Source organism: Onychomys torridus, chromosome 15 (genome assembly GCF_903995425.1).
Source record: "Onychomys torridus chromosome 15, mOncTor1.1, whole genome shotgun sequence".
In the NCBI taxonomy this organism is placed as follows: domain Eukaryota; kingdom Metazoa; phylum Chordata; class Mammalia; order Rodentia; family Cricetidae; genus Onychomys; species Onychomys torridus.
In genome coordinates this window covers 19,512,150-19,529,796 of record NC_050457.1, presented here as the reverse complement: position 1 = coordinate 19,529,796, position 17,647 = coordinate 19,512,150, and the positions used below count along the sequence as shown (strand labels likewise).

Sequence of the window (17,647 nt, the reverse complement as noted above, 5' to 3'; positions counted from 1 at the left end):
ATACACAAAAACCAAGATATTCTGATGGCTGATTTCCAGGGTGACAGACGGTAGAGAGAACTGCAGCTTGCAGGGTGCTGTGACTTGTCATACTGCTGCCAGAGAAGAGCTGCTTAAATCCACAGGGCTTAACCCCATCCAACCTGAGAGCACAGTGTGGCCCAAAGAGAAGGCACCTGCCCTGTTCTGGAGAGAAAAAAAAGGTTCTGCATCTTTCTGTGATGGTTCTCCTAGATTGCCTTGCTGGTAGGGGTTTCCTTGGAGCCAGAACAAGGACCTGAGTTTGATACCTGGAACCCATGTAAGAAGGCCCATGGTGGTGGTGTGTATTTGTAATTCCAGTGCTGGGAAAATGGATTCTGGGGCTCATGGACAGCCAGTGTAGTGTACTCAGTGAGCTCCCAGACAATGAGAGACCCTGTCTAAAAAAAAAAATAATAATAATAATAAGGGACATCTGGCTCTTGAGGAATAGTACTTGAGGTTGACCTCTGCTCTCTGTAGATATATGTATACATGTGCAAGAGCACTCAAACCCATATACATCCAAATCCACACATATACATAAAAGTATCTTGGGGCAGGCTAGTACATTTATTTCACATGTAATTTCCAGCTACTCTGCTCCTCTTGACACTTTGCTAAGAGCTTGTTTTATTGTTTCTTTTGTTGTTTTTATATTTGCCTGTTTGCTTACTTTGCTGGAGATTTGAAGCTGTGCCTTGCTTATGCTGCCTTCTGCTTGCCTGCTGAGCCATACATACAGCCCCTGTAGCCCATAAGAGTTTTGTCTAAACCACGTCCTTTAATGTTGATGGAACTAGCTATGGCCCAACAGATGGTGTTCCAGTGGCTTGATGGGACCCGGAACCTGTGCAGGCTCACAGTAGGAAAACCACTATACCCAACTGTCCTGGAAGAGCAGTATCACCAAGATGGATAGCCCATGCCAGAGAGATGTGACTCCCACATTCACCCTAGACAGGATGTGTGAAAATGGTAGAACCCGTTTGCCTGCTCACCCAAGTCTGTCCCTTCCTTCATCCATTCCACAAGCATGAATCCAGTGCTACCACCATGCACTTGGCCTGTTCAAGATGCTAAAATACAATGTAGCCCTGTCCAGACAAAGGCTGAGTGGGTTGCCATTATGTATGTAGAAGACAAATCATTTTAAATGACAGATTCAGAAAACCTTTCCTGATGTTTCTAATTTTGTCTTTGTGGTTAAGAAACTCCCAGCAGTGATTTTGCAGGAAATATCCTTCTCCCACAACCCTCTGACCCTTCTTTGACAAACAGTTGTCTAGTACTAATCCTTTCCCAAGGCCTTCGAGAACCCACAGACTGTGGCTCCGTGACACCATATGCCCTTAGCAGATATGAGGCAGGCACATCACACTCCATGAAAACCATTTCTATTATGTAATTTCCCTATAGAATCAAAGTCTTCACACTTAGGCAAATCATCAGTTTTATTTTTGAGCATTGAACTGCATGCTCTGTTTTCCTATCTCTGTTTCCTTCCACCCTGTTTCTAAATCGGGACTGTGAATCTGTGCATGGAGGGTGATAGATTATATGTGGTAATATTTGACTTCGGCCGGTCAATCTCTTGCTCCTGAAACCCAGGCAACCTGGAAATGGGTTTCAATAGCTCTAAGGGACCAATTGCAAGTGTCTCCCTTGCACTCCTCCTTCTCCCTTCCTTTCTTCTCTTGTCTTTTCTCTCTCCTTTATTTCTCTTCTCTCTCTTCCTTCCCTTCCCCCCTCCTTCTGTGCCCCTGCCCTGTTAGAGATTATAGTACAATTTTTTCAAAATCCATACAGTAACTTCTGGGTAAACAAAACGTAGAGGATTCTGAGGGAGGTCTGTTGATCTGTGCTATCGTTCCTTGGGGTTGCCAGGGTTCTCACTAAAACAGGGGACCTATCTACAAGTTTTGAAGAGAACAAAAGCTGTAGGAAGTAGGCAGCTGTCACTCTGTAAGAACGCAGCACCAGTCCTGGGGGGCATGGGCCCACAGGAGCAGAACTGCAGGGAACTGGTTCCAGGGTTTCAAGATCTCATGTCTCTGGCTCTTGTCTTGGCCACCCTCCAACTCTGTTTGACCTTGCAGCTGTACCTGCAGGGCAAGGGAGGAGCCGATGTTTCCCTAAGCAGTGCCAGGCACTTGGCCAGCATGGAGCCCTATTGATATCCCCGGTGACCCTAGTGGCCTCCTCACATGCTAGAGGATCAGCCATGGTTGGCCTGCACCTGGAGGGCAGTTCATCAGACATGAAGGCCAGGTGGAAAGTCCCCCTTTCATAAGGTGTGAACATTGCCACCCCACCAACAATTGCAGATTGAAATCTGGCGCTTGTCTGACCCTCAAGAAGTGATGGGTCAGACAAAATCATTCAGCAACATCTCTTTCCATCTGGTTCTTTCTCCTTTTTTCTCTCTTTCCTCATTTTTTTCTTTCTTCCTTCTTTTAAACTTTAATCCTGCTGCTCCAGCTTTCTGAGTGCTGGGATTACAGAGTGCACCACCACATCCAGCCTCTCTGGGATTACGGACTGCACCTCCACATCCAGCCCCACTTAACCTAAAAGCTCTTTCTAAGTCAGCCTAGAAAACCCTGAGTAAAGTGGACACACACCACCCCCAGCTGGTTCCAGAACTGTAGTATGCAGGTGATGTGAAGACAGCTGAATTAGCTAGAGGCCACCTAGGAGAGACAGGACTTTGACAGGAAGAGAAGGGCTCAAAGAGATGTGTTCAATGGTTATGAAGATCCCCAGTACCAGGTTCCACAGACTTTAGGGCAGGAAAATTGAGGCTTGCCCACTCCACACAGACAGGGTGACTGGTCCAGCAGCAGGTAGCCCAGAACACTCCCATCCCACTGCTGTTGAAGATGGATGTCCGCTTCACTGGCCAGGCTTTTGTTTTTGTTTGAAGAGAGGGTAAAAACTAAATTTTTAACACATTGGCAACGACTTTAGTTATTTTTAAATACTGTGTGGGCCCAAACAGTATAAGCTAAAAGAAATGCCTGCACGCTCCGCTTGGCTACCAGGAAGATTCTGCTCAGGGTCATATGTGCTTTCAAGGGCAGTTGAAACCTCATATTCCCAACTTTAATGACCAAAATGACTTATTTGACCAGCCTGCTCAGACAACCTGTTCAAAGTAAGAGCCAAGTTCAACATTGTCTTCAACTCCTCACACCTCTAGCTTTTTTTCTTTTCTTTCTTTCTTGTTTATTTATTACATATTCTTATTTCTGAGGCACAGTCTCACTCTACAGTGCAGGCTGGCCTTGAACTCTAATTAGGCTCCTGCCTCAGTCCCCTGTTAAATAGGCACCTTAGCCATTTGTCCCAGGGATTGAGACTTAACCTCCCCCAAGTGCTGAGACTATAGATACAAGCCACCACACCCAGCATCAGACCCGATCTTCATCCTGAAGACAACCCATTACTTCTTTCTCTTTGTCCTACACCAGCTCAAGGATGTTGGGAAGCTACCCCAGGCCAATATCTCAGCAGAGGCAGCCCTTGGCTTTCCAGGGGAAAATGTTGCCACTTGGTCACTTAGACAGGGATGTTCCAGGTAGATTCCAAGATGCTAATTTTGCTGTTGTTGTTTGAGACAGGGTTTCTCTGTGTAGTTTTGGTGCCTGTCCTGGATCTCACTTTGTAGACCAGGCTGGCCTTGAACTCACAGAGTGCTCCCAAGTGCTGGGATAAAAGGCGTGCACCATCAGTGCCTGGCTCCAAGATGATAATGTTTTAAACATAACACAGACACCCTTGGATGAACTTCTTAATGTCTCTGATTCTTGACTTTAGTTCACTAAGGAAAAACTTTCATAGTGAAATAAAAGCCCAAAGTACCTGATCATTCCTTTACAAACATCTCACGCACCAATTTCTTCCTCTGCCAAATCACTGGTGTGGGTCTACAGCCTTCTCCTTGGGCACCGCCTTCAGTGGGACTGAGCGGCCCTCCAGTCAAAGTGCCAAGTGGATCCCCAGATGCGTTTACCCTCCATCCCATCTCTAGGTACTTGATGCCTTGTAGCTGAACCTTAGATTCCCCAGGGACACGTGAAAAGTAGGCCATTTTGCTAAGTGATACAAGGCATATGTATGTATATCTCTCAAACAAGGAATATGCCGACATCTGAATATCATGGTACCAAACAAAACCCAACTATTGATTCATTCACTTTTTCCCCTTTAATGTTCAGAATGCTGATGATCCCAGAGGTCACACCCAGGACTCTCTCCTGCTGAATGCCATTGAATATTCAGTGTTGGGACTCTCCACTGGTGCTGGCTTGGAAGCAAAAGTATTTATGCAGCATAAAAGGAAATATTTGAAGGCACAGCGTGTCATTCTCTGTGAGTTTTAAAAGCAGCAGGACTGGACAGACAACTTTCCCCAATGAGAAGACATCTTTCTCTGTACTGGATGCCTCTCGGCTATTGTGACCAGAGAATCAGGGTTACAAAGGAGCATAGCACTAAAAGGTGCATGGTTCGAGTTAGAGAGGCAAGAGATTTAATGATACAAGTGGGCCTTTTCTTCTTTCACATTCCCTTCTGTGATCTCCATGTGCGCATTCGGTTGTTCTGTCTTGTGACAAGGTCTCCCTTTGTAACCACAAACAGCTCCTAAATTACAACCCTCCTGCTCCTGTTTCCAGAGTGCTGGAATTACAAGAGTATACTAACACGCCTGGTTGATTAGTCGGTTAATACTTTTTTTATTTATTTTATTGCATTGTTGGGAATCAAGCCCAGAGCCCTACACATACTAAGCAAGCTCTCTATCACCAAACAACATCTCTAGCCCTTGATTATTTATTTATTTGTTTCATCATGCTTGGGGATGGACCAGAGCCTTTGACAAGCTGGACAAGCCCTCTACAGCTGAGCTACATCCCCAGTCCAGTCATTTCATTTTGAAACTACTTTTAAAACAGGAAACTGAAGATACAAATGATGTTTTCATGAGCATTTACAATATTGCCCAAGAGTGTAAGATACATTTCGCCACCCACTCATTAACGCTCCTAGGTTATTGAGACCCAGCTGTCCTTGGAAAACAGATTTGCATGACTATTAGACAAAGAGAGAAGTGAGATGGTAAGCGGCTACAGCGACCAGCTCTTACTTCATACTTTCATCTTATTCCAAGGTCTTTCTTAATGTAGCTGTGGCTGTCCTGGAACTTGCTAGGTAGCCCAGGCTGGCCTCAAACGCCCAGAGATCCACCTGCCTCTGCCTCTGGGCACTGGGATTAAAGGTGTGTGCCACTATTCCTTACTCATTTTTCTTTCTAAACTTCCCCAACCCGGGGTGGAGTGTTGTCCATAAAAGAATAATCAAGTAAATCATTGTATGGAATTACACAATAGGATAGTCCAGCAAGTGCTTAAGGACCCGATAGTTGAGATGAGAGTCAACAGAAAGGTTAAAAGGCTGCCTGCAGACTGAAACGCCACACCCACTGTCTTGGCCACGCTTTGCACAGAGGTTGCGGCACTTTCTTCCCCAGGCTCAAGCTTCCTGTATTGCACTAGAGCTCCTTCTGGAAGATTCTCTCTAGAGCAAACTTCCTTCCTTGCAGCCAACTCATTTTTCTGTTCTAGCAGTTTCTCCCAAGATTGGAACATTCTGTCCTGCAGGGAACCTGATTAAGACAGGAAGGAAATGACTCAAAATAGCTTCAGGAAGTCCCTAAAACTGACCAGATTCACTAGGCCCCTCCTTCTCCAAGAGTATATCAACAGTAAAGGCAGTTGAGGCTCACTCTCAGACAAGGTGAGCTGTGAAAAAGACTCTCAGATGAACTGAGCTGCTTTGGAAGAGGCTCAGTCTATGCAGTGGTAACAAAAACAGCCTAAGAGAAGTAGCGACCACCTGAACTGTGTAGAGGAAACAGACAGCCAAAGCTGCCTAGAAGAGACTCAGACCAACTTAGCCATTGGAAAAGACACTCTCCAACCTGTTGAGTGTCTGCAGGTGTGCTCCAGGTTCCTAGCTTTCATGAGCTGGTGCTGATGCTGGAGTAAGCTTTTGTGAGACAGCCATCTTTGAGTCACCTCTGCTCCTGTAAGAAACCCCTCACCCATATTCCTGTAAGTAGCTCCAATAAAACCTACTGGTTCACCAAATTAGATATTGGTGCAATGACTACTTTAATCTGTTGTAGACTCCTTTTCTGGGGTAGATAGGTGTGTGTGTGTGTGTGTGTGTGTGTGTGTGTGTGTGTGTGTGTGTGTGGTGTACTTTGATCTTTTGTAGGCTCCTTTTCTGGGGTGAGTAGATGTTCTCTCTCTCTGTCTCTCTCTCTCTCTGTCTCTCTCTCTCTCTGTCTCTCTCTGTCTCTCTCTCTCTCTGTGTGTGTGTGTGTGTGTGTGTGTGTGTGTGTGTGTTGTTTTTCCCCAGGAAAGTCTGTAACACACACACTATACATCAAGGACTATTTAACACTCCTACTTCCTTACAAAGAAAATAAATGATGCTCTTTATTCTATTCCTGACTTCTCTTCTCCCAAGAAAGTAATCATTTCGACAACTTTCTTTTTAGTAATTCAGAAGCCACTAATAGAAGAAGGACATGTGTAGTGAATTCCACTCAAGTTTTTTCCTCTTGCAATACTGAGGATTGACCCTAGGGCATCTTTTGTGTTCATCAGGTGCTCTGCCACTTAGCCATGTCTCCAGCCCAAGCTTTCTTCTTCTAAATGGCTGAGCAGAAGCCAGTCACATGTTGCACCCTATGGCATATTTTTTTGCAGATATATTAAGCTCAATAACACCTGGAACCACTAGAATGTTCCTTCATCTATTCTTTGTAGTAGCCTGTCAGTCAATATCCTTTATTTATGCAGCTTATGTTTCTCCTGACCCCCTCTCCTTTGTCCAACTCCCTAGACTGTAGAGCTATTAGAACATGTTGATGTAACTTTTGCCCCATTGTAGTTCCTGGAGCTGGAGCCCTGAAGTATGACCTGCTGATTTAACAGGGCTTGGCACTGACTGGATCCATTCTCGCCATGTGGGCAAGCCTGTATGCAAGGGGAAACTCCTGGGAAAGTCAGTTCCAAATTTCAGGTGTTTTCTTAAGACCGTTTCTGGAAGGTGATTTGACTGGAGTAGCATTCTTACATTGAAGCATGTGAGTGACTTCCCAAGAGGCTACATGATATGTTCCACCACCCCCACCCCAGGGATGTCATAGTGGATTCTCTTTCCAGACCCCACAATGATATTCTATAGAGTGGGAGATACTGCAGTGTAGGTACTGAATAATTAATATGTGTTGACCAATAGCTTCCTATTGAAACCAGATGCTGTTTGAATGGATGCTGGTCTATCCCAAATGGTATATTGCTAGAATTCTTTGCCCCATTAGGTCTAACTGTTATCAAAGAGCTTGGAAGAGGCAAGAAATCAGTGTAAGAACTACAGTTTGAGGCAAGTGGTAGAAGGTTGTCTTAGTTGAGATGATTATTGCTGTGAAGAGACATCATGACCATAGCAACTATTATAAAGGAAAACATTTAATTGGGGCTGGCTTACAGTTCAGAGGTTTAGTCCATTATCATCATGGTGGAACATAGTGATGTGCAGGCAGACGTGCTGAAGAAGGGGCTGAAAGTTCTACAGCTTATCCACAGGCAACAGGAAGTGAACTGAGTACCACACTGGGCATAGCTTGAGCATATGAGACACCAAAGCCAACCCCCATAGTGACATACTTCCTCCAACAAGGCCACACCTCCTAATAGTGCCACTCCCTATAGGCCAAGCATTCAAACACATGAGTCCATAGGGGACATACCTATCCAAACCACCACAAATATGGACCAAGAAATTAATTTTGGAAAAACTGAAATTAAAGTTATTCATTGGTTTGACAAACACATAATAGGCACTGTCTATAATCGATGAATAAAACTAGAGCACTGGTCAACCAAAACAACATGAGTTATTAGGAGTATAGTGGGGACTCAAGAACCCTCTCTGGAGAATGAAAATTGCTTGTAAATGGGGATTTTATATGTAGGTCAAGCTTGAATCTTTTATAAGTGAAATTCCAATACCAACTTTTGAAAATTAATGTATTCTTCAACAAATACACACACACACTCACACACACACACGGTTATATTCATCTGTTCACCCTCTCTAATCCTTCTACTAACATCCAGCAAACCCCCTTCCTCCTAAGTCCCTATCCCACTTTCACTTTTTGTTTTGTTTTGTTTTGTTTTCCCTTTCTGACCCCGCTGGGTTTAACCAGGGCCACTTGTGTGACGCTATCCACTGAAAAAAGACTGAGAACTCCACTCCTCAGTGGCTGTGTCACTGAAGACAATGACTATATCTCCTACAGCATCCCTCAAGAATGTTAGCTCCCGTAGTTGAAACAGGGCCCCATAAGCCCCCTCCCTCATCTATGACTTACTCCTTCCCGGTCTGGTTTTATGAGCTCTATGCAGGTAACCACAGTTGTGAGTTCGTGAGCAGCATAGCAATGCCATAAGACAGCATTTCAGTCTTCATCTGTATCATTTAACTTTTACTTTCTTTCTGCTCCGCAACCCTTTTGTGATGATCTGTAAACTTCAAAGGGGATGGCATGAGTGTCTTTAGTGTTCAGCACACAATAACCACTAATTCTCAGCACCTAGACCAACCACGAGTTTCTGCATTAACTGTCATTCACTGCAAAGATAGCTTCTTTGATCAAGGCACTAACCCATGGGTCTAAACATAACTATTCAAGAGGCGTTTTGAAATCATGTCCAATTAGCAAGACAAAATTAGTAAAGTATAGTGACTATAACTTCCCCAGCCATGAGCCTTTGACCCAGTACCGGGCATGCATTCTCCTCTGTAGAGCAGGCTTCAGATTAAACAAGGAATCAGTGGGTTTCCCTCATAACAGTCATGCCATTATTGAACCAAAAACCTCCCCTTGCCTGGTCCAAAACCCAACTTTCAGTTGTTTGTCATGTTTGTTTTTTGTAACAGGGCTCACTGTGTAGCCTTGGCTGGCCCTGAACTCATAGGCATCTGCTTGCCTCTGCCTTCAGAGTATGGGACTTAAAGTCTGTGCCACCACAGCTGGCTCCAACACCTAACTTTTGAGACCAAGGACTATAAAATGGACCTAGACCCTGAAAGACTGGATATTGAATGTGAGCTGAATTCTACTGAAAATTATCACAGAGAAACACTAAAATAGGACTAGAAATTTTTAAGATAATGCTATGTCCTACTTAAGGTTGCCATGAAACATCATGACCAAAAGCAAGTTGCGGGGGAAAGGGTTTATTTGGCTTACACTTCCATATCACTGTTCATCACTGAAGGAAGTCAAGACAGGAACTAAAGCAGAGCTGGAACCTGGAGGCAGGAGCTGATGTGGAGGCCATGGAGGGGTGCTGTTTACTGGCCTGCTCATCAGGCTTGCCCATTGTGGCTTGCTCAACCTGCTTTCTTACAGCACTCAGGACCACTAGTCCAGGGATGGCACCACTCACAGTGGGCTGGGTTCTCCCCCGTTGATCACTAATTAAGAAAATGTCCTACAGCCAGACCGTATAGAGACATTTTCTCAATTGTGGCTCCTTCCTTTCAGATAATACAGGCTTGTGTCAAGTTAACACAAAACTAGCCAGCACATTCTAGAAATAGAATAAAGCAAGAAAATCCACTTAAAAATTGTAAAAGTATTGCCGGGTGGTGGTGGTGGCGGCGGCGCACGCCTGTAATCCCAACATTCGGGAGGCAGAGCCAGGCGGATCTCTGTGAGTTTGAGGCCAGCCTGGGCTACCAAGTGAGTTCTAGGAAAGGCGCAAAGCTACACAGGGAAACCCTGTCTTGAAAAAAAAAATTAAAAGTGTTTACAAATAAATTAGTGTAAAAATTAGAAGTAAAATCACAAGGAGCTTGGCTGTTCTGGGCTGAGGAGAGGTATGGGATAATACTGAAAATGAATTGCACATGAACAGAGACCAGGTTTTCAAAAATTTCATCTCAGGTTTTGCTGCTTGTTAAAAAGGACCTCCCACCCAGTGCACAGTTCTTTTATAGTGTTTCTAGCAGAAAGCTTCTTGAAGAAGCACCTCATACAATTTCAATGAGGTACTGTTTGAGGCCTCAAGTTTATACTAATTAACAGAACTCCGAGAATATGGACGAGCTAAAAAGCTCAGAACTCAATTCACCACTGTATGTGTAAGGGAGAGAGAGGGTGGGGGAGGAGGAAAGAGGGGAAGACACACACATACACAGAGAGAGAGAGAGACAGAGAGAGAGAGACAGAGAGAGAGAGACAGAGAGAGAGAGAGACAGAGACAGAGACAGAGAGAGAGAGAGAGAGAGAGAGACAGATAGAGAGACAGAGAGAGAGACAGAGAGAGAGAGAGAGAGAGAGAGAGAGAGAGAGACAGAGAGAGAGACAGAGAGATTCTAGGGATCAAAGCTAGGGCCCTGGGAACTCTAAGCACAGATTGCACAATGGCTCCAATTCACAACATTATAGTTTGCTAAGAAATTACTGATCTTATTGTATTTAATTTTCCTCCCCACATGTCTCCCATTCTTTCCAGTGTTTGCAAAGTCACTCTCCAAGTGGAAACAGTTTCCCTTCGTTTTAAAACAACTTACACACAATGAGACAATGGGCAGCACTTGGAGTGGGGAGTGGGGATATTTGTGAGATCTAGTTCAAGGTGACAGGCCCTGGACCAGTTTCTTCTAATAACTAGGGCACCCCCTCCCTCCCTCAGCCTCAGGATCATCAGGAGAGTCTTTTCTTACACCATCCTTTCTCTGAATGTGTGGCATTTTTCATGTTAAATTCTCATGAAAATGTAGAATGTAGAGTGCAGTAAAATAAAAACTCCAGCGTTCCTCTAATATGCTTGAAATGCAGAAATCTGGGCAAAAATGAAAACAGCCTTCTCAAGCCAGCTGGTTTTACTGACGTGACGAGGAAATAGTAGACATCAGATGACACTCTTTGTAAGTGGTAGGCCGACGCGTCCTGTGGACAGACACTTCCTGTTGAGGTTGTCACTTGCCGAGACCCAACGAGCTCTCTAGTATGATTATAGAACTGTATTGAACACTTACTACGTGCTGGATGAAGTTCAAATTCCAAGTTCATGAAAGCTCTCACTTTTTAGACTTTGAAAGTCTGTAGAGAAAGCAGGGCTTGGTGGCTCACACACCTACCTCTCCCAGTGTGTTTGGAAGGCAGAGGGAAGGAGACTGTTGGGAGTTTGAAGGCTGAACTACAGTGTGACATTTTATCTCAAAACAGAAAAACAAAACCAAGACATCCCCAGGATGAACTTCCAGCTTTGGAAGTCTAGCCATGGAAGAGCTGTGTTTTAACAGTGATGGCTTCCTTGCCGCTGACTGAAGGATTTTAACAGTGATGGCTTCCTCACGGCTATGATAGACCCTTGGAAGCTCCTCTTTCAGTTTACCATTACAGGAAATAAAAGCAAAGGAGGTGACTGAAGGTATCAACATTTTTTTTTTCCTGATCAAGGGGAACAATGGAAACACAAACAGCAATGGTGGCATTTTCTAAAGGCTCAAAGAAGAATACCACTGAAAATATTTGGTACAGGAATTCAGAGAAGGAAGCAAAGCAAAACCAATCGGAAAGAGGGACAAGGCAGGTTTGTTTGGCTACTGGAGCTGTCCATCTGTACAACAGTCAGATTTAAAGCAGAATAGGACTGCTCCACACAGGACAGCAGCACTCAACACAGCAAGGCACGCCACTGGGGCTTAGTGACCGAGTAGACACTAAGGGTCAATCCTGAGGAATGTTAAGATGACGGAAGTTTTGAACCTAAGTGACTGGAAATGTATTAATGGCATCTACAACCCAGAGGCAAGAGTTGAGAGTGGGGTGGACCTAGGTGACTGACTTGGTCTACGGAGTGCAAGGTGACACTTGTGTTTATGTCTGACAAAAGCCAGTGACTGGTGCTGCAGTCGGCTTGTCCTGCTGAGACGTGCCTGAGTGCACCATTGGCTTTCACAAATGGCCCCAGGCTGACTAGATCCACATGTGAAGTTAACCCCTAAACAGCCACCGTGACTTAGCAGCCTGTTAGCTATAAAAATCCCCTAGATGGCTTTTCAACGAAAGGGGCTTTGTGACAGTGCGCCCAGGTGTGTTTCGACAACAGACCAGCCGGCCATGTGATCCATTGCCCATCCTGTAGTAAGTGAAAAGCTAATTCCTTGCTGAGTCCTAAGAGGGTGTTCAGGACTCACTACCCAATGCCCCAAAGGGAGAAGTTGATCATCCGGAATGGAATAGTTGAGTTTGGGGTCTAAGTCACAACTTCAATCAACAGTAAGACCCTCCCTACAAAGACATGCGTGTGCGTCTGCATATTTCCATTGTCATCATGTCACTCTTGTCTATTGCAATGGGTTTCGTTTTTAAATAATATGGATTTGTCTTATTGAGGAAATGAAACAAGTATGAATAAAAAAATAGTAAATCAAGAAACTATGACATAATTTCTATTTTAAAGATAGTCACAACATGCTTGTTCCGTTTCTATTCATAATTTAAATTTTTATTGAAAATAGATTTTTTTGTACACTATATCTGATCATGGTTTCTCCTCTCCAACCTCTCCCTGATCCTCCCCCACCTTCCCCTCAACCCAAATTCACATCCTTTCTTTCTCTCTCTCATTAGAAAACAGAAAACTAAAAAACAAGCAAAACTATAATAAGACAAAAAACAAACAAACAAACTGAAAAAAAAAAAAAGAGCCAAAGAAAAGCACAAGATACTGTTAAACAAAACAAAACAAAACAAAAAAACAACAACAAAAAAAAAACATGCCAAACATAGAGGAAAAGATCCAGGAGAAAATATCAAATGCCTATGTGCATTAATTACTTTTCCCTTTGTTGTAACAAAATATCCAACAAAAGCAACTTAAGGAAGGAAGGGCTTATTCTGGCTCACAGTTTGAGTGTGCAGTCCATCATGATGGCAGGAGAATGAGGTGGTTGACCATATTGCTTCCATATTGCTTCCATAGTCAGGAAGCAGAGAGATATATGCTGGTATCTATACATTCCCTTATTTCCCTTTATATTTAGCTTGGGGCTCCAGCCCATGGAACAGCACCATTCACACTCAGGGTGGAACTTTACTCCTTCGTTAAATTTCTCTAAGTCAAAATACCTTCACAGAACATGTGTAGAAGTATGTGTGGAGACTACAGCTATGTTTTAAGTTTAAATTACTGTGCTTAAGAGATCTATAAAACAGAAATGTCTCTAACCTGTAAGCCTCACTTGCCCAAGGACAGATAATTTCCTGGAATGCTGGGGGCTGTTTATGTAACATACCACATGCTTTCACTTCTATAACTAAGGTTGGTTGCCCCAACTGCACAGGATGTGCTTGATCACACATAGGCAAGAGTTACACAGGCAGGAAGTACGTCAGGATGCATGCTTGCCTCTGATTGGATGAAGGCAGGAAGTCCATACCCTTGTCAGTTTTGCCTTTGTAAGCTCCTGACTAACATAATTCAGAGGCATTCTCTGAGAATTCCAGGTATGGACCTAGCCAGTGTCCATCATCCTGGCCAGTATTTAAGAAAGCTTGCTTCAAATTTGTTTCAAAAATTGTGGTAGTGATCTTATTCTTGCCCAATAGGATTAACATATGTCTCCTAGGTGATTCCAAAGTCAGTAAAATTGTAATGAAGATTAACCATTACCCTATGTCAACTGCTTATTTGATTCAGGGTTTATTGTCATTATTGTTATTAATTTAAGTGGAACAGAGTTGTTATGAATTTGCACAGGGGACCCTAAGGCTATCCCATGTGTGCAGGGAAACATGCTGGCATGCTGGGCAGATGCAGTGGCAGGCTGGCAGGTGACCACACCATGCGGACATGGTGGTGGGGTGGCAGGTGGACATTCACAGCCCAAACACTGCATCCTTGTGGAAATTGTTTATTATAATAGAGAGACAAAGAGAAGACAGGAAAGAAGGAGAGAAGTGAGTGGAACGGGAGGGTCGAGGGATGCACACCTTGTGGGAGGAAAAATGGAAGAGAGAGAGGAAGGCGAGGAATCTTTCCTTTAAAAATGAGGCTTTTATGTCAGGATGCAGAAGAGTGCCAAGGGGCAGGTCAGAACACTAGCATTGGTTTCCAGGGGGCAGGTCAGAATACTAACATTGGTTTCCAGGGGGCAGGTCAGAATACTAACAAAAATGGTGCTCAATGGCACATACTTAGGAGGTTGAGTTCAAACCATAATACCGAGAGAGAGAGAGAGAGAGAGAGAGAGAGAGAGAGAGAGAGAGAGGAAATAGAAAATGATAGGGGTTGAGGAGAGCAAGAGAGAGCCATGTGAGCCAGCAAACAAGCAACTAAAGAAAATAAAAGCTAGGAGTAGTGATTTGCATTTGTAATTCCAGCACATAAGAGGCTGAGGCAGAAAGATCGCCATGTGTTTGAAGGCAACCTGGCCTACAAGGTCTTGTCATGAGTCAAGAAAAGAAAGAAGGAAATAAAATGTTATATATTTGATAGTCTCTGTCTACCTTTGCGTTTTCTATCTTGTTCCCCAGCTTCTCAGAGGTAACTGCCACTCTGAAATATTGCATCTGTAGTTGGAAGTTTTCCTGTGTACCACCTGGTCCCACAGCCGCTCAAACCCAAATAAACACACAGAGGCTTATATTATTTGTATAGTCTATGGCAGGCCTCTTGCTAGCTAGCTCTTACATCTTAATTTAACCCATAACTATTAATCTACGTATCACCACATGCTCCATGGCTTAACCTATGTCCTATTACATGTTGCTTCTTGGGCGGCTGGCTCACATCTCTTCCCTTCTGCCTTTCTTCTTCCTCTCTATCTGCTTATATTTCCTGCCTGCCTCTAAGCTGCCTTGCCATAGGCCAATACAGCTTAATTTATCAACCAATCAGAGCCACACATATTCACAGCCTACAGAAAGACATCCCACAGCATGTATCCTTTCTGTTTGTCTTTTATACTTCTTACTATGTACCTAATCCCAATTTATAGTATGTAATATTACTTTGTGTGTTTATAATTGCACACAAATGATATCACATTGTATTTATCAATATACTGTATACCACAATGTATTTATCCACTCTGCCACAGCAGGACACTGGCTGTTTACAGTTTTCCTATGGGATGAATATTCTTGCATGTGTGTCCTTGTATGTTGCTGCTTGACAGGAGGTCTCTAGTAGATATGGGATTACTTAACATCAGAAATGTGCACCTTTACCTTAGAGATGGCCAACCTGAAATGCTTGCGATAATTGTTCCTTCCCCAGCATTCCTGACTCGATCATATTTGTTAAATATTAACCATTTTGCCAACCTAGTGGGTGTGTTGATTTTTATTTCTCGGTAACTGCTACAGCTCTAGTTGGTAGTGTGAACCTATGAGAATGGAGCCTAAAAAATGAATTGGCTAAAGTCTCATACAATAATAGCCAACTTTATTCAGGGTATCAGACAATTTATATCCTGAGGGTATTCTGAAGTTTAAGCATGGTCTTGAACAAAGTTCATATGAAGTTAGGTTCTATACAGTCATGAGGACAACTCATGCTAGGAATATTTTTGAATAACAAAAGTAAGATGACAGGTAATCTGAAGCAAACCCACTCCTATGCAGGGCACCTGGGAGGGACTTGAAAACACATTCCAGGAATAACCCACATTGTGGAGAACACAGAGGTTAAAAGAATTTTGGAGGCAGGTCCAGGCAGTCTACAGATCGAGACCTGGACAGGCACCAAAATTGCATGGAGAAACCCTGTCTTGAAAAACAACAGGAAAAAAAAAAAAAAAGACTTTTGCCTCTTTTCCTTGGAGTTATCTCCCAAGTTCTCAGTTCTCAGACTTCTCACACAGCTTAATTCATGGACCATGTTCCAATAGTAACCAGAGAAGCTTCTTTCAAAATATACAAGCTTTCATTTATCCACTGGAAATCTGTTTCCCATCAATTAATGAAGACAGGGTGAGGGGATATTGAGTCGGGCTGGAGAAATTAAAGCCAAGGCCACCTGCTTCTGCCAAAGCCCAAGCAGTCCAAGATAACTTGGCATTACAGTCATCAGGAAGCTACAGATGGTTTCGAAAGCTTGTCTCAGATATTTCTAGATATGTGGAGGCTCACCTCCTAAGCACCCTTCAGATAATACCCCAGTCACACACATAGAAGACAACACGAATCTTAAAGGACTAGCCTTGAAACTAGAGTCTGGATGCAAAGTGGGATGGATGCAGGTCCCTAGATCTTTGTAAGGACAGCTAAATGGTGACTCTGGGGTGGGAGTCTGTGCTCCGCAGAAGTGAACATGTTGAAACTTACAGTCCACACTATCAGTCTACTAAGCAAGAGATGGGCTTCTGTGCTGGGGAAAGCATGGCCCCAGGCGAATCCAGCCCTACCATTTATTTCCTTTGAGACTCAGAGGATACAAAGTGGCAATTATTCCTAGAAGGAGACAGGATACCTGTAAGAACTTAATACATTCAATTTTGCAAGGAAATAACGGAAGGGCTACTACACTCCCAGCAATACTAGGCTTAGTAGTAAAGAATTAGGCCAAGTCACAGCTGTCAAGAAGTTTCTATTCATACCTACCTGGCAAGGGAGATACCAGGATCAAGGAGGTGGTTTTCCCGGGGTGAGGCTTATCCATTGTTCTCCAGATGTGCTGACCTCCTCAGTTTCCCCAAATGTGGGAACTTGTCTAATTTGTGGTAGTGGGGGACTGCATTTGTGCTCTCCCCTGGGGGAAAAAGTTCTCATTCCAGGGGCTAGGGATGTAGCTCATTTCGTAGAGTACTTGCTTAGCATGCAAGAAGTCCAGGATTTAAGCCTCATACCTCAGCACTAATGAGTGAAGTAGCCCAGGCTTGTCATTTCAGCACTCAGGAGGTGGAGGCAGGAGGACCAGAAGTTCTAGATCATCCTCAGATATAGAGTAGGAGGCCAGTCTGCAAGCATAAGACTCTGCCTGAATAATAAAATAAAGAAGTTCCCGTTATAAAGGAAAGTGACCAATAACCAACAGATAATCCAACATATACTGGGTGGTGAATATAAGTGGGAAAATTGACTCAAGGCAATGGAGATGAACAACCAAAGGATAGGGCTGGCAACCTACGCTGCTCTCCCTGCCTGCTCATTCACAGGCTACCTTGGGAATTAGCTTCTCAGAGTTACTGGAGTTCTCACTATCTTAAACTATGAAATGGGGGAAATCATCATCATATGGTAGATGGCTTTATTTAATTCACTCAAATTCAAGTTTAGACAGTCTCTCCAACTTTGATTTGTTTGCAACTTTATCCTCGAAGCAAAGCGGGGAGGGAGGAAAGACTGGAAGATCGCTGGAAGGCTTTACTGATTTAACATTTACAAAAATCTTGAAAGTTGTCCAAAATTATAGGCTTTAGTGAAGGGGGAAAGGATTTCATCAAAAACCATATTGTATATGTAGACAAACAAATGTATATAATAAGAAAAGCAATAGGCAGAGACCCCCCCCCCCCAAGAAGC

At 43.6% G+C, this 17,647-nt stretch overlaps 1 non-coding gene across 1 annotated transcript; it reads left to right on the top strand.

Annotated features, from left to right (window-relative positions):
- The first annotated feature begins 16,718 nt into the window (after positions 1–16,718).
- Positions 16,719–16,877, top strand: LOC118596584. Its single transcript, XR_004946704.1, has one exon. It is a non-coding gene; the product is annotated as a U1 spliceosomal RNA (small nuclear RNA).
- The last annotated feature ends 770 nt before the right edge of the window (positions 16,878–17,647 follow it).